Raw genomic sequence first — 25,897 nt, forward strand, 5'->3', positions numbered from 1 at the left:
CCCATCTGTGCTGGTTAGCTTTTTGTTTTTATTTATTTATTTATTTTATTAACTTGAAACAGATAGGGTCATGTGAGAAGATGGAACCCCAACTGAGAAAATGCCTCCATAAGATTGGGATATAGAGCATTTTCTCAATTAGCGATTGTGGGTGGTGCCATCACTGGGCTGGTGGTCCTGGGTTATATAAAGGCTGAGCAAGCCATAAGAAACAAACCAATAAGGAGAATTCCTCCAGTCTCTGCTTCAATTCTTGCCTTTAGATTTCTGTTCCAACTTTCCGACATAATGGTCTGTAATCTGTAAACCAAATGAACCCTTCCTCCAATGAGCTGCTTCTAGTCATGGTCTTTACTGCAGCAATAGAAAGTAGCCTATGACACACTTAAACCTATAAGGTGTTACAGTGTGTGATTCTCTAGGGCGACCTTTGCTTATGGTGCAGCACTGAACATGTCACCATGTCTCCTTACCGTTGTCATGCTGTCCCTGGATGTTTGCTGTCTTCTGATTGCTAAAGCTGGAATGGCTGAGGAAACACTACCCCTCGCTTTGATGAGAGTTTGGCCAGGCTCTAAAAGCCTCACAGAGCAAAGAGAATGAGCTGCTCCAGTCCCTTTAGTGCGAGTGGGTAAGGCTTATTTCAACTTTGAGTCCACCTCCCATGGAAGTAGCTGGATTCACCACTCCATTTACTTCCTCTAAGTCTGGTGGTGAAAGCGGGGAGGGGACAGCATGCCCTGCATGCTGGTGTTACTGGTCCTTAAATTCTCCACAGTGGGCTGGGAGGGATGAACACAGGACGGTGACTATCTGGCCATTCTTAACAGAATTGAGAGCCAAGTCCCAATTATCTGGACACCTATTTGTCTACCCTTTAAACTCCATCTGTGTTCCCTACTCTACACCCATGGATTCCCCAGATCTCTGGATCTTTCTCTCTCATCCTGCACCATTGATTCAATGTTTGCATATCAACAAGCATCAAGGATTCAGAGACGCATCCCAAGATCTGACAAAAAAAATGGGCCTCTCCTCTCCTCTCTCATCTCATTTTCCTGTCTGATTTGCCATCTCATGCTCCTTCATGTCTGTAGCATGGGTCATCTGAAAATAAGGCCTAAGGGGACAAAGGAGGAGCCAACATTCAACCACATGGTTGCCTTGAGAGATAGCCTGAAGGATCAGTTGATAGGACAGGATGGGGTTCAGAGTACTCAGCTCATTATCCCCCACTACCCCATCTTCATACATAGTGAGAACATGTTCCATCTTAAGTCTCTGAGACAGTTTTGAACTCAGCAAAGGCAATCACGGCTAATGTCAGTAAGAAAATAGAATTTATATTTTAGCTTCCTATCTACTATAGAAAATTAGGTAATTTGGAAGCCAATTGCAAAGCCTGTCTTAGAGGCTCTATTAGCCTCCCATCCAAAAGAACCCAGACTACCATAAACTTTAACAAAATTAAAATCACCTTAGAAATTACACTACAGATCATGATGTTGCTTATACATTTTGAACACAAATCTAATAGCATGAAGAAACCTCCTCACCCTGGATCCCCATGCCATCATCCCTTGCACTCATTCTTCTAGTCTCTTTATTCTTCAAAGGCTCTAGACATACAGCTGATGTGAAGGAGGGAAGGGGATGAAGGGGATGAAGGAAGAGAGAGGAAGAAGGGTAATGGGGGTGGAATGGGGAGAGTGATGGGGAGGGAGGGGAAAGAAGGGAGAATTTCAGATTAAAGGAAGGAAGGAGAAAGGAAAGAAGGAAAGAGAGAGGGTTGGGGAGGGAATCTGGGAACTTGAAATACGTAAGGCAGGGTAGCCAAGGTGTAAACAGAAGGCAATACCCATTACTCAGAAAGTGGGCTATTAGAACCCATTCTTAGAAGATGCTACATGGAAAAGACTTCTAACTTTTCCAGCTTTCACGTCTTTATTAAACACAGTACCTAAAGTACCATAGCTTAAAAGTGAAGCTGTCTCCAGAGCAGTGAACCAATGAGAGGGAATGCGGCTTTTGTGAATATTGAACTCTAAAAGATCTCTACGAAGCAGGAAGAAGGGGGAAACAAAACACCAGCCATTCAGTTGTAAACAATTCAGAAAGAAATAGTGAATTAAGAATTCTTAATAGCAGCAACCAACAATGTGGAGTGTCCTGCAGACTTCAGAAGCAAAAGCTAAACAAGAAAAAAAAAAGGATTTCGTCCATGTCCCAAAGAAGACTTTGGTCTCATATTAAAAAGAAGAAACAGAATGTACTATAGGGAATATGATATAATACTTGAAATCAGGGCAGAGAACATTAAGACCATGAGAGTCAGGCCATGGAGGAGCCGGGACTGACTGGATATGAGGATGGTGCTCAGATCACAAATGTGAGAAGAGAAAATGCAAAAGTGTCAACACAGGCAGAAGACAGACAGCACAGCAGAAGCCTTTATGAGACACAGCAGGGTCTGTGGAGGCATCACAAGTAGCTGTGCACAGATGTCAGGAGCTGCAGCCAAGTTGTAGGTGGAGAGGTACTGAGAAAACACCTTCACAAAGACGGGGTCCTTGAGGAACTGGGGGACCTCACCGAATGCTAACAAAAAGGACAGAGCAGGGTGGATGCATTCAGAGTTTAGGTGGTGTATTAGAAAAGAGTGGACAGCAGGGAAGGAGAACTAGAACCTAAGAATGCTGAATGAATCCCCAGGAAGTGTTCTGGTGGGAGATGACAAAACTCTGAGCTTTGTGAGCAGCAGGGCTGGAAAGGATACAGACAGAGTTGGTCTGGAGCTGACATTGGGGTCTGTGTGTCTGCTGAAGGAAGACAGGGACCCTGCTGCAAGTCCAGGAGTGCAGCCACAGAGGTACCAGCCTTGAAGACTAAACACTGCAGGGCTTCAGTGACTGGGGGAAGGGTCAGACTTCGTACTGAGTTGGGGTGAATCTGTGCAGAGAACCACCAAGTCTGAAGCTAGGATGAGGTGGGTGGAGCTGCAGCATGGCGCAGAGTTCTCCCTAGGAGTGGAAGTTCAATGCAGAATGCAAGAGGCACAAGGAAAGGACCAACAGGCAGGTAAGAAGCATCTATTGTTAAAGGCAGAAATACCACAGAGGAAATGTGCAGGCCCTGTAAAAGATTGTGAGCAATGGTCAAGCCACACAGGGATGAATCTAGACCAATGGAAAGGGTTGGAACACAGACGCAAGCTCTGGAGCCTGGTGCTTCTGTATTATATTTGAAAGTGGGTGAGGTAGGCAGCTTGGGGCTGGTTATTGAACAGGAAGGAAGAGGGCTGCCTTTGGCTGGATTGGGGTGAAGAGGAGCTGGTATGTAGAATCTCCCTCAGCTTGTTTTCATTTAGGTTCAGGTCTGAGGAGGAAGTATCAGGGAGAGGGCAATAAGAGACAAGGCATGGGAGAACATAGAGGTGCAGGGCATGCAAAGAAGCTGAAAATTGGTGCTTGGCAAGGGAGGCTGCAGCTGCAGTGTTAGTGAGGGCCAAAGCCAACCAAGGTCACAGCCTGTTGGGAAAGAGGGATCAGCGGTACTCTGAGTGCCACCAATCGCAAGAACTTCAGGCAACAAGCTCGAAGTAGAGGTTGCAATCCTGCCCTTGCTAAGGGTTTTCCCTAGTAGGGCCACAGCTTCACTGGACTGAGAAAGGGAAGAAGAAACCTTTCCAATCGTGTGCTCCTGGGCCCCCAGGTTCCAAACTCATTCACCCCTATGTTGGATAAGCAGCTTTGCCTAAGTAACATTTAAATTAAGATTTACTAACTCAGTGGAATCTTAGCTATTAAAAGTAGCCCTTTTTGACACATGAAGTCAATGAGGTATTGACTGTTGACCTGGAGAGTTAGCCCAGCTCAAAAATGGACAAAGATAGCTTTTGCTTCTTGGTGTGTGGGTGGCAAAGGCCATGGACACTGAACATGTCCACGTCAGAGGAAGACAGCATCTCACTGGAGGGAGTTCAACATCCACAGGACAACAAAGGCCCCTATGTGATGCATTTGGCTCTCTGGCTACGGGAGAACCTCCCTGTCTTCAAAATTCTTAGTGTGGAACAGAAATCCCTTCAGAAGTTCTTTCAAGATGTGAGATGTATAAGATATAAAAACGACCATCTGTAGTAAGTACTTTCTTTTTCTGCAGGGCTCTTCTGTGTTAGCCACCTCATTGGAGCTGCTGGGTATGGGCCTCATGTAACCCCAGGGCAGAGCCTGAGTTTGGCAAGACATTAAAATTACCCAAACTGATGTGTCTTGGAATCAGGGCTTGAAGCTGGTCTGGAGGTTCTAAAACATAGAATTTTCCTCTGTGACATTACATTTTTGAACTCTGTTGAACATTAGACATTAGATGAGTGTGCTGGACACAGCATGACCCTCTGTTAATAGCCTCATACCTACCATGTGCAGCGTCAGCCATGGTACATCCTAGAATGGCTGAGAGCCATTTGTGTCAGCTTATCTCTGTCATATTTCCCCATGGAGCTGAGGGCACTATTTTTCAATCCCAATCAGAGGGCTGTTTCTAGGGATTGGGTGTCTGTGCAGCCCAGCTTAGTACTTTGCCCTCTGCTCCTCACTTTGCTTGTGGGTAGATCGGAGATGATGTGTAAGCCTTCCCAGTGATCAAAGGAGGCAAACCCTACTCCAGACCAGTGTCTGGTGCAGGAAAAATGGACAGACAGACAGACAGACAGGTAAGGCATAACAAACTCTTACCCCTTCAAATGAGATACTTTTTTAGAATTAAGTCAAATTCTAAAGTGCACAACAAACCCATTTATTATAAAAAATAAAATCAAATTTGGAATTGCTGAGTTGGGATGTCCTCATAGGACATGACTGCAATTTGGCTCAAGGATCCAGGGACAGGCTTTCTGGAATGGGTTTGTATTTTGGGGGCCGCCCACATTCTCAAGCTCCATCTGGAGGTGCCTGCTGAGAGCTTGTGCCCTCCTTCAGGAGCTGAATGATGTGACAGGGTAACCTATCCCGCAAGGCAGGGAAAGGGTATGCAGGAATCATTAAGACAACAGTTAGATCTTCAGAGGACAAGGGAAGGTGGGAGGTGAGAGTGATTGAATGTATTATGTGCATGTATGAGATGACAAAAGAGAAATTTAATTAATAAGAAAGAGAACTCTTTCTTCCTGCTGCAAGTGAGGAAAATAAACATCAGATTTAGAAAACCGAATGTAGATTAGATGTTCATTGTGTTCCATTCATGGGAGCCATCAAAGCCTTCACATCTGTCACAAAGGAGAGGGAGAGGTAGCATTTCCCACCCAGATACTAGGACCTTAGAGGCAGCAGCCCCCCCACCCCAGCTATAGACGGATGGACTGAGGTCTGCAGAAGGTGGAGATCCTAGGCTGAGGCATCATGAGGGGTAAACCTGCTGAGGAAGTCGGGTTCTGGGCAGGTCTTAGGAAACATTGAGGAAGAAGGGGATGGGGGAATGGTATTTTAATTGGACTTAGTCAAGCATTTTATCGAAAATAAAAACTTAAAAAAAAATCCGTTCTGGAGTCTGGGGAGATGGAACAGTTGGTGAAGAGCTTGTCTCACAAGTGTAAGGAAGGACCCAAGTTCAGATCTATAAAACCCATTTGAAAACCTGGGCACAATGACATGTGACATGTGCCTGTCATCCCAGGGATGGCAAGATAGGAGGTGGAGACAGGCAGAATCCTGGAAGCTAACCTGGCCTACTTGGCAGGTTCCTGGCCAATGAGAGCACTGTGTCTAACAAAGGAAGGCACTTGAGGATTAACAGCTAAGACTGTCCTCTGACTTCTACGCTTCTACCCACACACATACAATACACAGACAGACAGACAGACATATACATATACATACTCCGCATACACATGCAGACAGACAACACACACACACACCCACACACCACATACACATGCAGACAGAGACAGACAAATACACACACAAGAGAAGTAGACAGGCAGGTATACTTTTTCTTTTATTTTTCAATGATCTGAAAGTACCAAGATTTCATTCAAGCTTATTTGGACACAATAACACTTTGATCAAGTTACAATTAGCTTGGCAAAATACATATTCTGTGGGGAAACCAGGATGTGAAAGTTGGTTTACGCAACTGTGGCACTTTGCTCATCAGAATCCAAGGCAGGCACTTCCAGAGCATACAACACAAGCAGGCCAGTGCACCCATCTCCTAACCAAGCAAGCATAGTTCTACACCTTTAAAAACATATCCTGGAATCGGAAGACACATATGTAAGCCATTTCAAAAGGAAAATGGTGGGTCCCTATGTCAGGCTTAGTTCACAGCAGGGTTTTATCAGTTTCACAGGGAGATATCACTCCACACTTTTAACAAGCCATTTTGATTTTAACAATCAAATGTCTGAGGACTAGACTTTGGCCCAGCAACCATTTTTGTGACATCACCCTTATTATTCTTAAGTTTTTCTGCCAATTTGGGGATACAGGCAGCGGGAAGGAGGGGCCTCCAGCACTAGGTCGGTGTTACTGCTTTAATTCACTGTTGATGAAGAACAGAAGTTTATCTTATCTCTGGGCTTGTCCACTGGCATCGGCTGCCCACAAGAAATTTGGATGATGTATGAGCACATGAGAAAGGACACCAGATGAAGAGGGGGGAATGCATGCCTTCATGAATATTTTGTAGAGCCACACAGCACTGTTTCTCTCCTGACACCGCTGCCTGCTTCATTACAAGGCACAGACACTTTGCTTTTATCTCATTTAATTTAAAAGAAAATATATCTGTTGCTATAGAAATATGTTTTCACGCTGACATTGCTATCACAGCAGCTAGTCTGTAGGTTTCACAAGCGGCAGCTAGTGCCTTTCTAACGAAGAGATGTGGTTTATCTCCCTAACCGCCTACAGATAGTAGGTCCCCCGTGCTAGCCTCTCTAGAGGCTCAACATCACAGACAAGAGAAGCAAACACTGAATGTGAATGTGAGGACTCTACAGACAGCTTCTAACCTCACGCCTGGTCCTAAGCCCTTGACTCTATCCACTCTAGCCCATCTCCTAATGTCCATTTCTCCTACAGGAGAAGAGCTTACCTTCTTCCCACCTCACAGCCATAAGCACCATCTGGGGATCCCATTGCCCCCAGGAAGGGCCTTTGAGTATAATCATGGAGATAAACCCCACAATATGCCCTTGAGAGGCAGACTGAAAGAGAAAGGACCGTCTGATTCCTTGCCATTGTTTCCTGTCTGCACAAGGAAAAGGTTTGGCAGATTCACAGGGAGCTGAGAAACAGAGTGTTTGGCACAAAGTCACCCCGACAGTAATTTGCATGTTCCAGGCTGTCATCCCCAGTCTGTGGCTGACAAGGCTTGCTGGGGTCTATTGGAAATGTGCACAGCCGTATAACGCCTTTCTTCTCAGTTCTTCCTGTCCGAAAGCAGAAGGCTTGAGCTAGAGCTGCTCAACATTCTTCGTCAAGCTGGAATTCATATCAGCACCCTGCTGTTTCCTCAGTGTGGCTCTGTGCTCAGCACACAAGTAGTCATGCATGTGTATGCGCACATGCATGCACATGTGCACACATGAATATATGTGCACACACAGGTACAATAAACATGTGCAAAGTTACACACTTGCTTGAAGCTAAGCACACAGCCGTTGCTACCTACATGCAGAATCAGGTGAATAATAATTGGGAACATCATGTCCTTCATTAGCAGGTGAAAACAGCAGGTGGATCTGGGTCTTTGCATACTGGAAGAGCCTATGTTCATTGTTGAAGGACACCAGGGTATAATAGCATTTGTGCCTCTACTTGGAGGGTGTCCTCTAAGGTGTACTCCTATGTACCACTTTCTCAAGCCTGCTGTATGATCCTTGAGACAAAGACAAGACTAGACATTAAGTCTTCAAAATGTTTTTCTCAGACGGTTGCTATGCCAAGTGTGCACCAAGGTGAGCTGGGGCTGGAACGTCCAGGTCAGTGACCTCCATGTACACTGGCAATGGGCAAGCTACACTAATCAAAAAGAGGACCTATCTCACCATACACCAGGTTCCTAAGAATGCGGGTTTACAGTGCAAACTGTTGACTAACCCATAAATCCCTATCTCTACCATGACCTATAGAGAGAAGCCCTGGGTATAGTAAGGGCTGCCAGTCCAGCACATAACACTGGGGCCTCTATAAAAACCACTGGGTTTTCCACCTTAGAGAGTTCTAATAACCTTACATCTCACATTCAGTCACAGCATATGCTTTCCTGACCCTTGGTGACCAAGCACCCTGCCCACAAATGGCTGGGCTGTTGCTATGACAACTGGTGTTACAGAAACTAAAGTAGTAACTTTACATATGAACAAACGACAAACTGCCACAACAATCTACATGTTGCTCTTGGAATTTGCAGGCCAGGGCTATGCAGAACCTGGAGGGCTTCCCACTGAAGCCACAGGACTATTAGGAAGGTGGTCATAAATCAGAGGGAAGATACACTGTGATTTGAATAAGAGATGCCATCCATAGGCTCATGTGTTTAAACAACACCCTTTTCATCTCTTAGTGCTATCTGGGGAGGTTTTGGAACCTGGGGTTGGTAGCCCAACTAGCAGAATGATTCTAGCCTGAGCTCTCTGGCTTCCAGACACACTAATATATACAAAGCTGGTACCTCTCTCTATGCTCACCACAGGGAATGGACTCAACCACCAAGCCTTCCTCATCATGGTAGACTGTGGGATCTTAAACCCTGAGCCAAAATAAGACCTCCCTTCTGGCAGGTTTTGGTCACAGCAGTGAGAAAAATGACCAACTTAAAAATTGATACTGAGAAGTGGTGGTGTTGCTGTGAAAACCTGACCGTGTGATTCTTGGGGTTTTGTGGAGGGTTATGGTTTTAGGGTCTGTGGGAGGATTAGCACAGCAAACTTAGCAGCCTTCGAATGCTGTAATTAGGGCTCTCTGGGCCATTCTAGTGTGAATTCAGATCAGAATAGAAATGTAGACAGAAAACTGCTTTGCTCGGGTTTCAGATGGCAACAAGGAGGCTGCTGGGAACTAGAGTAGAGGCCATTCATGTTGTAGTCTGGCTAATATTTTGTCTGCTTTCTGTCCATGCCCTGAAAATTTGAGTGGGACACAACTTAAAAGGACTGAACTAAATTATCTGGGAGAGGAAATTTCCAGATAGCATTATGCCTAGGCTGTGGCATGGTTGGTTTTTTTTTTTTTTTTTTTTTTTTTTTTTTTTTTTTTTTTTTGCCAGATTTGTAGAGAGAGTTAGTAAAGAGTAGAACAGAATGATGTAAAAGATGTGCTGAATTGTTTCTAGTTAAGTTATACAACAACCTGGATGACTTCAAGGCAACCTGCAATTGGGGCAGGAGGAGGCAGAAAAGGGCTGGCTCCTTCTGCAGTGTGGAGAACCCTGGGGCTCTCCACCACAGATGTATGTGGGCCTTCCCATGATACAACAGTAAAGAGTTTTAAAATAAATCAAAAGGCTTGAAGGTTTGTGTAGGCTTCACTATACCGACATAAAGAGGTTCACAGGAAGATGTCAGAAGGAATGAAAGCGGAGCATGGACTGTATTCGTAGAGTCCCATGTGGTCAAACTCAATAAACCATGGCTGTAGGCTGGCTTGCTGGGTCCTTGGTAACCAGGTAGGGTAGAGATAGCAGGCAGGAGCCTCTGAGAGGTAGAGCTCAGTGCAACTGTCTTCACTGCTATACATCAGAACTTGTGGGTCACTGATTAAAAATACTCATGCCCAGGACCTTATCCTGAGAATCACAGTATTATGGGTGTTGCATGAGGGCACACAACACTACTACAGAGAAGAAAGCTCCACTGGGGTACTAGTGTTCGTGGTTACAAAACCTCTCCAGAAAGGGCAAGTCTAGGGCCAGCAGTCCTGGCCTGGCTAGCAGAAACAGGCATCTTGGGTGGCTTACTCCCCCAGGACACAGGCACATGGGCCCAACTCCAAGTGCGTGGACTAGGGCTCAAGAACAGAAGGTGACATTTGGACCCAAAGCTTGGTCAGCAATCTCTGAGGCCCTGCCTGGTGTCAGATCTGTGGGCCACCAGGTTATCTTAATGTCATTTGTTTGGGGCAATAGTGTTGAGTCAGCATAAGGAGAGCAGGATAAGAACACTCATGTGACAGATGGATTTGTGTGGTCACGACCTTGTCAATCTTCCATGGGACAAACAATAGAGCCACAGTTCTGTGTACTGCCCATTCTATATTCTCTTCCTGAGCACAATTTTTCCTGTAATGGCTTGGGATCTGACATCTGAGGAAGACAGTGCTAAAGTCCTAAGAAACCTACACCATCCTCACAGTGCCCCAACATCCTATACTATCACCATACCCCCAATATAACCTGCACCAGCCATAGACTCCCACAATCCTGCACCATCCTGCAGCCCCATAAGCATCCTATACCATCCCACAGCCTTTTGCCATACTGCACCATCTTACAGAACAAACAGAATGAGTAGAAGTTGCACTTTATTTCTTACAAGTGTACTGTAAGAACAGCTCCCCAAACATCCTGCACTATTCTCGTGGCCTCTCAAACATCCTTCATCATTCCCATAGGCCCTGACATGCTGCAACTTCCCATGCTCCCCAGTCACCTTGCACTATTCCATATAGCACCCTCTTTGCATTCTACAAGGCCACAGATTCCAGATGGCAGAGCCACAAAGAGAGTGGTGTCTGGTTTGAAATACCTAAGAAATAATTGTGCATCATGATGCATGTGGCTGCCTAAGTGAGGGTTACTTTTCAACATGGCTAATTCAGATTTGTATAAACTTTATAGATGCTTGGAACACCTTCTTTCAGGATGCTTGATTCATTTGCATCTTTGTAGATGCTTGGGATAACTTTGTACCTCTACAAATTCTTGAGAAGGAATCCTATCCACGCTCTGCTTGGTGTGTGTGTGTGTGTGTGTGTGTGTGTGTGTGTGTGTGTGTGTGTGTGTGTGTGTGTGTGTGTTTGGGCAAGTCACCCTTCTTGCCTGAGTTGCATTAGTCGCTAGCCTGCCTTCCTTCCTTCCTTACTTCGTCCCTTTCTTTCTTTTCCTTCTTTTGTCTCTCTTCCTCTCTTTCTTTCTATTATTAATAACATGATTTATTTTACGTGCTTTGGTTCATGTTTTGACTGCATGTATGTCTATGTGAGGGTGTCAGATCCCCTGAGATTGGAACTATAGATAGTTGTGAGCTGCTACATGGATGCTGGGAATTGGACCTGGGCCCTGTGGAAGGGCAGCTTGTGCTCTTAACCACTGAGTCATCTCTCCAGCCTCCATGCGCCTATTTTCTGTAAGGGCAAATCAGCCACAAATCTGTGATAAAGAATTGTAAAGATTTATTTTTAAAATGCTTCATTATATATTCATATTGATTTCTCTCTCTCTTTCTCTCTGTGTGTGTGTGTGTGTCTGTGTATGTGTGTGTGTGTGTGCGTGTGCACAAATGCATGAATATGTAGCATTGTGTACGTCTGGCGATCAGAAGACTGCTTACAAGAGTCGTTATCTTCTTTAACCTTGTGAATTTCAGATATTGAACTCAGGTCCTCAGGCTTGGTGGCAAGAGTGTTTACCCATTGAGCAATCTTGTTGGTCTACATTGTAAAGGTTTATAACTGAAAAAAATTGATATAAACCCTATGCAGTAATAAAGTTTAGGTAAGATAGAATAACATGCCTTTACCATGCTATGTTGTCCTGAGGTCTTCCTCTTCCATCGGCTCAGTCTGTCAAGGAAGCTTGGAGCTACCACATAGCAAAGCCAATGTAGCCTAGGAATTTTATGGAATTAACAAGAACAAAAGCAATGTACTGCCTACCATTTTCATTGAAGGAATTAATGTTGTTTTCTTCAGGGGCTGTTATTCATATAGGATGGTATTTAATGTATACAACTGTGGGGGTTTGAATGAGGAATGTGTTGCAAAGGTCCATGTATTTGAACACTTGGTTCCTGATTGGTGACAATGGGGAGGGTATGAACCCTCAGGAGGTACAATCTTGGAGGAAGTATTTTACTGGCAACAGGCTTCAAGGGATTTTGTTTTTTTCTCTTCCTGCTTCTTGCATGTGGATGAACATGTGACCAACCAGCTTTCTGCCCAGACTGTTGCCATGCCTTCCCACTATGCCTCCCCACCATCCATCCCTCTGTAACCATAAGCTAAAATAAACCCTTTCCTTTTTAAGTCACTTTAGATCATGGTATTTTATCATAGCATTAGAACATAACTAAGGCACCAGTATAACCACAATGCTCCCTAGCACCAGAGGAACACTTGCAAGATTTGCCCACAACAGTAACATGACTGTGCCCTGGGAAGGTGGCTCACTGGGCTCAGTGATGCCTCCATGGCTTTTAAGAGCTAACACCTTCAGCTAAACAAGTGTTGACGACATTACCTCCTCAAATAAACAGCTCCATGGTCTCTGTGCTCCTCCTCCACCTGTCCTTATGTCTCCTCTATGTGGTTTGTGAGTTCAATGCTTCCCCCCGCCCCCCTTGGCTGTCACTGACAGCGCTGTGCATTCCCTCCTGGTCACCTTCTAAGGCTGTACCTGTTCTGCCAGGGAAGCTGGCTTGAGAACTACCTGGTGGAAGGAGGAGACAGGGAATTTCCAGAACTATACACCACTTCAAGGCAGAGCACTGTTCATGACCCCTGGGGAGCACATTCCTGTCCACACTCTTCACACCAGAACCATACAGTTTATCCCCATTCACCAGGCACCAGTACATACATGCAGCACGGTAGCTGAGGAGAAGCTTGTGCTGGCAACTCATCTGTGGCTCATCACATGTACCAGTTGCCATGGCCTCAGACGCCTATCCATCCTGCAAGCTGCTTTAGTCATCTGTTAATGAGGGGAGGGAAGCTTGCTGGTGTTTCCACATGGAGCCTCTGGGAGGAAGGTACGTATGTCTCCAGGGAAATTAGGAGCAGAGCTAGCAAGACTGTACCCGCAGAAGACTCAGCATGACACAGTAACAAAGAAAGGGTGAAACATCCTCTCCATCAGTGATACACACATGAATATTTAAGAAACATTTTATGGGAAAAAGCCATGTATTAGGGTTAACTTCTCATTTTATGGTCTATATTATGATACTGTTAAAGCGCAGTACATGAATCACACATGTATGCACATATATAAAGCAGAGATGTGGCCACTTAGACATGCACAAACATGCATGCTGCAGATGTACCTCATACCACACACATGCACAATTCACGCAGACATGAAAGCAGATGTACATACTTGTACATGCATGTTCACATGATGTATGACATACACACAACAATAATGTCCATCACACACACCTCCCACAAATATATAACACATATCATAATGTCTCCATATACAGTGTTCACATGTATATTAAATTCAAATACACCCATAAACTAGTTTTTGAATCTTTTGAAAGCAGGCTTCCCAAACCATGACAACTTATAACTAGGTACTTCAATATTTGTTCTTTAAGGAGAATAAACCTATTACTTCCATACATAATCTATGTGTTACCTTAACAAAAAGAAAGTTAATACACACATACATAAAATTCATGGTCGATGTCTGTACCACTCTGTCTTCCACAGCAATTTTATTATGTAAAGCATAACTAAGATACAAGGCACTTTCCCCTTTAGCGTCCTAAGGAATTTCTGCTAATGCTGTTGCTGCTTTCCCATCCCACAGCTATTTCTTGAGTGCAATATTTAAAACCGCGTTATTTCAATAAGTTGAGACTCTGTCCTTAGATTATCACTCAATTATTCAGAAAGCAGATAACGTAATAAGCAAGCTCTTCATGAAGATTTTGTAAATTGAGTAGCAAGTTAGAGTTTTAGGGACCAGAGCCATTTGTGAGATGCGGGAGCTACAATGAAGGCAACCATGCTCACTCAGACATGTTGTCAGCCAAGATGATGTCCCCGTCCTGTTATTTACTCCCCTTTCCCCCCTTCCTTTCTTACTGCCATCCATCCATCTTCCTCCCTACCTCCCTCCGGCCCTCCCTCCCTTCCTGTTCTCCTCCCTCCCTCCTCTTTCCCTCCCCCTCTCCTCCCTCCCTCCTTTCCACCTCCAAAGGCTCCTCCCACTCTCCCCCTTTCCTTTCACACATTCCCCTGTCCTTCTCATACCATGTGGCCATCACCACCATGCTTTAATTTATTCTTCACTTCTTCACTCCAACTTCAGCCATTCAGAGAAATCTGACAATTAACAATCCCTGTGGCCTGATGATGAGGGAACCACTGAGGCTCCTGCTTTAGGGTCAGAGATCAAGTTCAGACTCAGCATCCAGAAGCTCTGCTGGTTTCTTACAGATAAAGTTGAGCTGCTCACATCAGTCAACCCAGAGGGTCTAAGGGGCATGTTAGGGGACTTGCCTGAAAACACTTCTGGGTCTCTTATCAAGTTTGTTTTGACTAAGAATTAACATTTGCATGTTTCAAACATTAAAAAAGCAAGTGATGAATGAACGAAGAAAAACAATAAGAAATTGCCTTCTGGATCCTGAATCGTCTGCAGAAACACACACAAACATTTCTGCTTGCTCCTTGTCATTCCTAGATACTTTATGCAAATATAAGCAAATATACACATGTGTGCAGCCATAGCCTTACTTCTCTTCTGCATCTTGCATTTTTCTTTGACAAAATGTCCTTGAAATCCTCCTGCCGTGGCTCACAGAGCACCACTTCATTTCTGACACAGCTGCGAAGTAAGTGAAGGCACTTTGATTGGAAAAGCTAAGCACACAGCACGGATATAAATCAGCGTGGCTCTGCCTCGGTCTTTTATGGTAAAGCCTGTGTGTCTTGGTCCTTCATGAATAGTAATGAGAGGGCCTGGGCTGTGTGCAGTCACAGAGCTACATGGTTCAGGCACTGCTGGGTGGAATGCTAACATTCCTGTGATGTGATGCCTTCCCATTATTTCAACATAAAACCGATGTGGTGAGAGGTGAGTGCAAGCTCCTCCCACCCTCAGAATGGTGGGAGCTGTAAACTTCTTTATTCTAGGTCTTCCCAGCTCACAGCTCCATCTTTATTGCACCTTCAATGCCCTCTCTGAGAGTGCTGATTTACCTGGATTCTGTCCAGTTTTTTTGGATTTTCTCTCATCCCTCTCTCTCATGCTGTAGCTCAGCTACAACCCCTCCTGTTATACAACCACATCTGGACTCATGGTAGCACCTTTGCTTAGCTCCCTGCTTGTGCACTGCACTCTACCTGTCACTTCAGACACCACTGTTTTTCCATGCTGTGGTTAGCTTTTTAATATATACATTAAAACAATCTCTCCCATTCAATGATTTAGCATCGGCAACTCTTCAGCAGAATTTTGGTTCCATTTTCCTGCCTAGTATTTAGTGCTAGCTTGAAGACACCAAACAAATGCCTGACTATACATTTGTGTGTGAGAGAGACTTTTGGAATAACTTTATCTAAAGAGGTTTTATTGTAAATAAAAGAGACCCATCTATTTAATTCAGTCACAGACAGCCCTCCCTTTCTTCATGTACTGCTACAAGAAGCAATGAGTCAAGAAACTTGAGAAATAGGGGACCTATAGTCAGTAGGATCAGCATGCATGAATCTCAGGATCTGGACTCTGTAGGGGCTCAAGGCCATGATTAGAAAGTAATGATGGTTCCAGGAGGAACCAGGTGAGGGGAGAAAGTCATTAAGGTGTGCCCTGTGCTTCAATGGAATTAAGAACTCAGGGACAAGTGAGGAAGACACTGCAGAGAAGGGAGAGAGTAAGCAGCATGGCTCTTTTGACCTTTGACTACACAGACATCTATTGAAGAGACAGTCCGAGGATCTGCATCCTACTATTCATTTATCAGTACTGACATTTATCAGTAGTCATCCTACCAGTTCCTCTTAGTGACGAATTCATAGTAGCAGCTATCTCACTGTAAAATCATTCATTCATTGCCAAGATCAACCACCCACAATGCATAGGGAGTGAGCCACAAACTAAAGGCTGGACCACAGAGAAGCCACGTCTCCCCCTGCAGGAGCTCCAAACATTGCACAGGTCTTCTTGTCCTGGGAATGCTGGGAAACAGGAGCAAGACATTGTGTGAGGTCTGGTACACACTCCATAAGCAGGCTTCCCCTAAGATATTTCTTTATAAAAGCTGTGGTGACCAGATCCACCTCCCTAACAGCCTTCCAAAAGCTCTGGGCACCAGGTGGTGACTGACTCGTTGGTTTCTCCTCCACCCACCCTCATCTCAAACACAGCACAAAGGCTGGGACTGTCTACTACATTCTGTATTTCATGAGTGTGCTCTGTATGCAGACTTTCGGCTGCTTGTTAACAGTAAATGACTATTATCCTTTACTGGATGGGGGAAACCGAGGCTCAAATTATATGAGGCAAAAATAGAAGCCAGTTTACAGTCTGTCTGACTTATCAGAATACACTACCCAAATGTCTGCAAGGTGTTTTGCTGCCCTGTGTGTGAAAGGCCCTTCTTCCTGTGAAGAAGCCCTATGCCCCAGGGAGTTGTTTCCCCTCCTCAGGGGCCACATGGGGTTGTTCTGAAATGATCTAGGATGTGTTGTATGCAGAGCCCTCAATGGGGATGTCAGCTGGTGATCCATGTTTTCATGAAAAACTGTGCTTCAATTTCTTATCCTCAAAACAGCCTTTGAAAAACAGTCTAGGTTATCATATAAAGTCTTTCCTGAAATTGACCCTTTTATGAAGCTTGTGATACATGAGAATTTGAAATAACTCCCTTTTGTGTCTGCTATTTTCTGTTTGTTTTCTTATTGCCTAGCATTTGAGGGAAACAGGCTGAATGAATTGTATTGTATCAAGGCTTCATATTGTCTTGCACAGTAGCCAGGCTTCTCTACTGCCCCAGGGCCACTTGCACAGGTATTGCTAACTTTTCCATGCGGGTGCTCTTCTCCAGTGCATCTAGTGTGTGCTTCATGTGGTCACTCTCCTCTGTGGGTTCCAGAATCACTGGGTCTAGCTTCACTTTTATGAGTGTTAATCCTCATTGTCACTTGAGAAGATTTGGAGTCACTAGGAGGCACACCCCTGGGCATGTCTGAGAGGAAGTTTCCATAGATGTTTAACAGTGGAAGGAACTATACCAGGGTCTCAGCATGAATAACAAGGGGAAAAGAGAAAGCCAACTGAATTCCTTCTTCTCTGCTTCCTGGCTACAGACAGAATGAGACTTCCGCCTTCATGCATTCACCCTTCACACATAACCTGTGTTCCTCTAAACCGTGAACAAAATAAACAGCTTCCTTGCTTTTGTCAGCCATTGTCATAGCAGTGCGACATATACCTGGGGGATCTCATAGTGGTCAGCAGAGTGGGGTTGCCATGGAAATATTAGGAACTCCTCTCTGAATGTTGTAGGATTCTTGGAAATCACTTGGTCTCCACAGACTGTGGAATTTATAGCAGCTACTGGCTCATGGGGAGTCCTGACTCACAGGCCTTACAACAAGAAAGAGCCTGTGATGGACATACTCTCACCACACAGTACTGTGAAGGGTAGCATGAGGCACCCTCCTCAGAAACCAACAGAATTAACCAGTTCTGATGTTCCATCCTTGCCATCCAGACACATTCGTCATCATTTTGAAAATAGAGCTGTCTTGTGATCAGCCCTATCTGGTTGGTCTAGTATTGTCTATGGCTCTTTTTGTACTTTGACAGTGACCACTGGCCTCAGAGACTCTGCAGATACAACCCCTAAAATGTTTAGTCTTTGCCTGTGTTATTTTATTCTCCATCATGATAGCAAACACTGGAGGCCCTATAGTGAGGTGGCTTGTCACGATGGGAGCAAATGGAAGAGACTGTCCATTTACCACAGTCAGGACAAGATAAAGGGAAAGGTGGGTTTGGGTTCTTCCCTCCCCATAAGGGCATACACCTGTAGTATCAAGTATCATGTTTTTTGGAGTACATGAAAGACACACACACACACACACACACACACACACACACACAGCACGTGTAAATGCCACCTGCACACACATGATGGGGAATACCTTCTGTATATATGTTTCTCTTATTGGTTGATGAATAAAACACTGGCTGATTGGCCAGGCAGGAAGTATAGTCAGGGCTAGGCAATGAGGAGAATTCTGAGAAATGTAGGCAGACAGATTTGTTATGTAGAGCCCAAGAAGTAAGGACGTGCCAGGTGTTCTCTGGTAAGCCAAGACCAAGTGGAAATATATAGATTAATAGAAATGGGTTAATAATTAAGACAGAGCTAGCCAATATGAAGCCTAAGCCACTGGCCAACAGTTTTATAACTAATATAGAGTCCATGTGTTTATTTGGGGCTCAAGGGTGGTGGGACCCTACCACCAGGCCAGAAACATTCATACAACACACACACTTTCATAAAAGTGAAAATGGTACATATACGCTATCTCTGCAAGGTCAACACATACTTGTAGCCATTGGGCATCTTTATAGCACACACTCTCAGTGACCCAGTTTTTGAAAGTTCCTCCTGTACATGGGCTGGGGGTTCCAACACACAGGCCTTTGGGACATATTTAAGATCTGAGCCAAGGCACTGGTGCCTAAACAAGCCCCTGCCACCCTGAGCTGTGCCACAATTACCTTCATGACCATATGAACACTGATATTTTGTTTGTGAACCAGATTGTGGGTTATTATAAACCTAAGACCAGTATGACTACAGGAGAAGAAGACCTTCTCAAAAGACCAGGCTAACCAAATAATCCCACTCCACAATTCCTGAAGTCACAGTGTAACTGGCCCTATCTTCTGCACTTTCTGAGATTCCATACATGAACTTCACCTTCAGGCACCACCAAAGCCAGCAGGAGAAGCAATTCACAGGTTCTGAGTACCGGAAGGCATCACCCTTGTGAAATACAGGTTCCTGTGCTTCTGGACTGGGTCTGGAAACCAGGAGCCCCACAACCAGGACAGTCTGCTGACCCAGCGCCTGCTTAGCTAGTCACATGAAGTCACAGGAAGGTTGTGAGAACAAGGCAGGGAGAGTTTGGAGGCATTAAAGACCTCAGGGACATTTTCTTCTCTGAGAAGGTCCAACTTGCTCTACCTACCTAAGATCTACCTTGCAGAATCAAAAAGATTCTGCCTGAGAGCATGTAGAAGGCCAAGTTCACTAGCAGATCCATGGATTGCTCTTTCAAAACTAGCTTCTATCTCCTCATTTTCTATGCTTTGTTTACTTTCAGATGAGGCTTGTATTGGACATTTTTAATTAAACTACATTGATAATCTTCATTTAAATGGGAACATCTATTCAATGTTAAAGATACCAATTCAGTAAAGACTCATTAAAATATTACTCTGATATAAAGTAGTCCATCAAGCTGTCGCATCACTAAAACTCAATGAGATCTGACAGAACCAGGAAGCTTGCAGGTATGAAACCTAAAATTCAGAAATGTGACTGTTTTTAAAGCCAAGTATGAGTTAACACTCAGCCTGAACAGGGTTATGTTGTTGTGCCCCTCCATTTTAACTGCAAGAAAATGTACAATTAAACCTAATGTTTTTCCCAAGCTGAACCAATGAACACACTGGGTTTCTTCAGGGGAAATGAGTGGGGTGTAGAAGGGAAAAATAATGGGAATGACTGTGACCTATTACTGCAGTTCACAAAGCTCTTAAAGGCAGCAGCCCCACCAGGCTGTAGCATATGGGAGTCAATCGCAGCCTCTCATTTCCACAGAGTGGGATGGTGTTCCATTACCAGACAGGCAAATGGGGTAGTTGGCAGACAAACAAATTACTACTGCACTGTGAACCTGAACATGTAGACTAGAGTTTTCCACACACAGCATCCTGAACAACTGCCGACTAACTGGCGTTCTCTTTTCTCCAACGGAGACACATAAACACAGGAGGAGAGTACCAGAGGCTTTGAAGAGAGGGTGCTGTGCCTGCCTAGAGTCAGAGGCTTGGCTGGTTCTGAGGTCTGGGTCCCGCTACGGTCACCCTCACCTCTGGCTCTGACACCTGGCAGAGATCCCCTGGCAGCGTTTCTCACTGCCATCCCACCTAATCTGACCCTGTAGACAGAATTTGTGAACTCAAAGCACGGCCTCTTCTGCTTGAGTGTGGAACCTGTTGGCAATGATTTTTAAAGGAAACACAGTCTCATTCTCACGCCACTGTGGCATGAGGACACCTGTAGGCTGCTATGTTTTCCTGTCATGTCACCCACGTGTAACATCGGTATCAAGAACAACAACGCACCATCCAATTTAACAGCAAACGCTCTGTAAGTGTGAAATGGCTGTGTTGGGAAAGGGGTGATACAATTTCTTCCCCCACAGGCTTTGAGGGGCAACCCACAGCATCAACTGGGAAAGCACTTGGTACCTGAGTTCACTTTCTGGGTCCTCTTCAGACCAGTGCTGTTGGCTCCTGCCACAGGACTCAGACGTGATAGCTGGATATTTTCACCAATCTGTCATAGTGCTCATTTCCTAAGGGACAGAACAACAACAAAGGGCACAGTTACTGACAAAGGCAGGCCCTGACACTTAAACTGACACTTAAAACAACACTGACAGGCACCACAGGTAAAGAAGGTGTGTAGCATCCTTGACTTTAAACCATTTTTAAACTTTTAAGTCCAGGGAGATGGTTCCACGTGTAAAAGGCACTTATCACTGAGCCTGAACAGCCAGAGTTAGATTCTCCAGAGAGAACTGATTTCTACAAGTTCACTGTGGCAATCCTGCCCCAACAAATACATGTAAAAATGATGTAATTTATTCACTTTGAAATCTAAGCTGTTTGCCATCTTTAAAGACAGACCCCTGTTTGAGGCTAAAACTAAATGCACATAATACTTTGACCAAGCAACCTGCCCAATTATTGCCCTTCCTCACTACTTTGATACAATTAGGAAACCATGAAAGAGTTGAAAAATATTTTATATGTTAATTTCTCAGAAACTAGGTGGTTTTTTTTTTTATATAACAAAATATAGTCTGTTGATGCCCCAGGAGACTTCCACATGTCACCATGCTTTATCTTTAGCACAACAACAAAAGAGATTACCTGCATGAGTAGAAATTTAGAATATATTTTATTAATTTTCTGCAATATTGTCCTGGTTATGATTTTTAAATACCTAGATTATTACAAAGAACACCATCAAAGGCAAACAGAGAGAGGGAGAGAGAGAGAGAGAGAGAGAGAGAGAGAGAGAGAGAGAGAGAATCAGAGGGAAAATGCTAGAGAACTAGGTGCCTGGTTGTTCAAGCCATTGTTTCTGATGCTAAGCTCCAATTCAGAGGCCTCATTAAATCCAGTCTATGGCAATAACAACCGAGGTGTTAATGGGCGGCAGTGAAGTGTGTCAGGGAATGAAGAGACCCTCAGGGCTCTCCAGTTTACATCAGCCACACACAGCAGCGTTACCATAAATCCTCTAAAAGACACTACGCTCCACTTCTCACAGGCTACCTGGAGATAAGTCAGCATTCAGAGCACTCAGCCTCGGGACTAAGAAGCCAGCACCCATCTCTCACATAATACACACTGGTCCACAAAGCATTGCTGGAACAAAGTCTCCTGATTTCCCTAACGAGAGTACAGGAAGCCAACAGGCAGAGGACAGAATGTGGAAATACCATGTGGAGCTCAGATTACCCACCACCCCAATCCGGCTGAAAACTGGAAGGATAAATGGTATTGGTATTCTAAGTCTTAAACTGTTAGTATGCAAAGGTTCAGTGACATGCCTAAACATGTTAAAGTTTTAGTACTTTTTAGTATGGATTTCTCTTATCTATAGTACTCTATACTGTAACACATGCACACAAGCACAGATGTATACACACTCACAAGCATACCTACACACTCATGTATACACAGCTATATGCATATCTCACACATATGCATACTAATATACCCATACACATACAGAGGTACATATATTCTAACATGCATACTCAAATATAGATATGCTTGAATATGCACAACACAATGCCCCATTCACACATATACTCATATGGGCATACACATATGCACACATACATGCACACATATGCAAACATTATATCTATATCTATATAGATATAGATATGCACATACCAACATGCATATACCCACAGGTATATCACACATACATTCACAAACACAAACACACACAGGCACACACATGCACACACATACTCTAATATGTGTATATACACATGTACATATTACAAATGCACACAATACTTTTATTTCCTCAACAATGGCTGTTCCTTTATTTACAGTGCACCTGCACATGTAACTTTTACACAGCAGTGGTGGCAAACATCCAAACTGCTGTCAATCAGTTCCCTCTAGGAGTCAGTTGTTACTCAGGCATTCCTCCAGAATAATCAACACCTTCTCCAAACTCAGTCTTGGACACTGACCTCTGCAACTCAGAATCCAGAGCCTCCCCATCCATGCTGCCAGCTCTTAACAACTGAGGGGCTATCTCTACAATCTGGATTCTGGATCTTTTGTGCAACTGATGTCTGTTGTAGTTTTAAAAAGCAATGCAAGAGAGAAAGACACCATGGGGCAGAGCTCACATGGAAGAGTTTTTTTATTGGGGGAAAGTGAATGGGAAAAGGGGGAGGGGAGACTGGCTTCTGATGAGAAGAGTGGCAGGAGGAAGAGGGGAAGGAAGAGGGAGAGGGATAAGGAGGGAAGGAGGAGAGGGAGAGAGAGAGAGAGACAGAGAGAGAGAGAGAGAGAGAGAGAGAGAGAGAGAGAGAGAGAGAGAGAGAGATGGGAGGTGGGCAGGCCCCTTTTAAAAGGGAACACAATGAAAGCGCACAGGTGATGCTCTTATTGGCTGTAGCTGAGGGTGTATGGTGTGAGGACCCCAAGGGCAGGCCAGTACAGATGCCTGAATACTAAAAGTATCTGTTCCCAAGGTCAGATATGGGAAGGTACTTAGCATACACACTCGAGGTTTCTGATTTTTAAGTGATGTAACTGTTCTTTTCAAGAATGCTATGGGGTCACAGAACCTGGCTGAATCAGCAGTGCTGGGGAGCCTTTTGATTGGCAGAAGTACTGAAGTTCACAGTCCACCCAACACACATGGCACTGGGCTAAATTTAAGATTTATCCTTTAGTTTTGGTCTCAGTTGGGGTCACTATGGCTGTGATGAAACACCATGAGTAAAGCAACTTGGTGAGGAAAGGGTTTATTCAGCTTACACTTCCACACCACTGTTCATACCATCAAAGGAAGTGACAACAGAACTCAAGCAGGGCAGGATCCTGAGGTAGGAGGAGCTGATGCAGAGCCATGGAGGGTGCTGCTCACAGGCGTGTTCCTCATGGCTTGCTCAGCCTTCATTCTTATAGAACCCAGGACCACCAGCCCAAAAATAGCAAAACCCATGAGTTGGGCTCTCCTTATCAGTCACTAATTAAGAAAACACCCTACAGGCTTGCCTACAGCTGGATATTATGAGGGCCTTTTCTCAATTGAGGCTCCCTACTTTTTGATGCTCTAGCTTGTATCAAATTGGCATAAAACTAGCCAGCACAGTACCTCAGACTTTTTCTTTTCAAGAATCCACAATACCCTGTTGTGTACTTGGCATGAACGGCTGGCCAAGAGGCCGAATCCTGCAGGAAGCTGTGTTGCTGGTTCGAGGCATTTTCTATTATTTAGTTGGCTTGGGCACATTTGATGCTCTGAGTATTGGTTGAATGGAATTGGGAATTGCTCTAAAATGCTTCCGGCCTCACAGTGCTCTAAAGGGGCCCTGTTAATGACAGGAATGATGAGCCCCTCCCATCGTCATGTCTGGGAGGTGTCCCCTGCTCTGTCGTAGCTCCCAGAACCCTTCAGCAGGTGCCAGAACCTGACTTTGTGCACACTCAGCCCCACAGGTCTGCCTCGCCTGAGGTTTCCCATGACACAAATGCCTTTTGTATAAGAAGCTTCAGCTAGGATGAAATGTGTGTGAGCCTACCATCACAGCATCACTTCCACTTCAGTGGAAACGATTTTAGCTTTTTAAATTTTCCTTCTGCAAAGTTCTGCATGAGCTAGGTTAAAGCACGAGGGACATGTTTTGACAGTACATCTTCCTCAGGCTTGCAACACTGAACAATAAGAGCCAGACAACTGCCTGCCAGCCCTCGTGCAGCAGAGCGATGAGTAGACTCCTCAGTAGACTGAGGTGGAGTTAATGATGAGACCTCATAAGATACAGCCCAAGGACTCTGTCCTCAGCATGGTTTGCTTTCCTAGACTGGTGTCTCAGCACCATCTGGACCTGAAAGGCAATTTCCAGCAGGACTTCCTTATAGTTTAGTGGTCACGTCTGGAGTCCAGATGGTGGAGAGGAAGCAATGCATCCCAGCTGCCTATGGTGGGCAGCTCTGGCTGAATGCATATCCCTATGACTTTCATGCACATTTCTGCCTCCTCTCTCTGTGCTTCTACTGATAGAAGGACCATACTCTTGGGCAGGATGAAGGAGCTATGCAAAAAACTTATGTGAACTCTCTAGCTCACCATGCTCCCTGCAGGAATAAGGTTGCGTTTCCCTTCATGCCAAGTTACCCATATGTTAGGAGCCCCACTCCTATGCTTACTTATACTCTGTGTTTTAGAACAGCTTGTGAGAAGATAATTCATTTCTCTTATGTCTATGAAATTCAAAGCATGTCCACTTCCAGACTTTTTAAAAGGGAAGGGAAGGAACCTTTATGGAAAATAAAGACTATAATAAGCCTGGAAGGTTCATTACAATAGAAGCAATAGATGATGCATCTTAAAGAGAAAAAACAGGGCATCAGAAAAAAGCAGGGCAACATCAAAACTTTCCTTACACTTTTTAAATGTCATACCTTTGTGCATGTGATTAGAGTCCAAATCAATTTGGACTCCCAGATTTGCTCATAGAGAGTCCAAGCCTCATTGCCACACACAACACCAGTTTTGTTCTTATTGCTGTGACAAAATACCCAACAAACACTACTTAGGGGAAGAAAAGGCTTAGTTTGGTGCAGACAGCCATTACAGCAAGGAACTCACAGTGGCAAGAAGCCCTGAGTCACATCCATGGCTGAGAACAGAGAGAATGAGCTCATGCATGCTTGTCTGTCTGCACTTTGCTTTCTCTTTGTTCAGCCTGGGTCTTAGTCCACTGTCAGAACACAGTTCAGGAATGGAGTTCTGTGATGAGAACTCAGAGCGCTTGTGAGGACACCCCAAAATCCAAAACAAGAGTCTTGTGACCTGGGTTTCTTCAAAACCGGTAATTGTTCCTGGAATGTGTTTTCATACTCCTCCCAGGTATAGCAGATAGGAGTGAATTTACTTCAGATCAACCATTACTTCCTGCTACTGTCATTCAATTAAATATTTAAAGTAGGCCTTATATGTCTCTATGGAAAAACATGTTTTGCCATGTGCAGCTTGTCCCTGTGATTGTGTTCAGTTTGAATTCATGTGGACTTTAGTCATGTGATTTCTCTTCACCTTCAGAGTACAAATTGTCTGAGGCGCTGAATAAAGTCGGCTATTACATGAGACTTATTGGCTCCATTCTCCCAGGTCCAACTGCCTCTAAAGTGGTGGGAGTTGTGAGCTGGTGCTACCCACATTCTGGGTAGATCTTTCTAACTCAGTTAATCCAATTAAGAAAATCCCTCACCGACATGCCCTCAGGACAACCTAATCTAGACAATTCCTTACCTGGACTTTCTTTGTAGGTGATTCTAGATTGTGTCAAGTTAACAAAACAGCATATTACAATACCCTCCTAGGCCCTGGGTAGGATTGGTACTGATAGTGAAACCCTGATTTAGT

General features: G+C 44.5%; 1 protein-coding gene across 1 annotated transcript in view; it reads right to left on the reverse strand.

Annotated features, from left to right (window-relative positions):
• Positions 1-20,556, reverse strand: part of Myt1l (myelin transcription factor 1 like) — a 259,766-nt gene extending 239,210 nt beyond the window's left edge. The window contains exon 1 of the mRNA XM_051201288.1: positions 20,449-20,556. The gene's annotated coding sequence lies outside the window, so the exon portion shown is untranslated. The remainder of the gene's footprint in view (positions 1-20,448) is intronic.
• Between the last annotated feature and the right edge of the window lie 5,341 nt (positions 20,557-25,897).

The sequence above is a fragment of the Phodopus roborovskii genome, unplaced genomic scaffold (assembly GCF_943737965.1).
Source record: "Phodopus roborovskii unplaced genomic scaffold, PHOROB, whole genome shotgun sequence".
Lineage (NCBI taxonomy): Eukaryota > Metazoa > Chordata > Mammalia > Rodentia > Cricetidae > Phodopus > Phodopus roborovskii.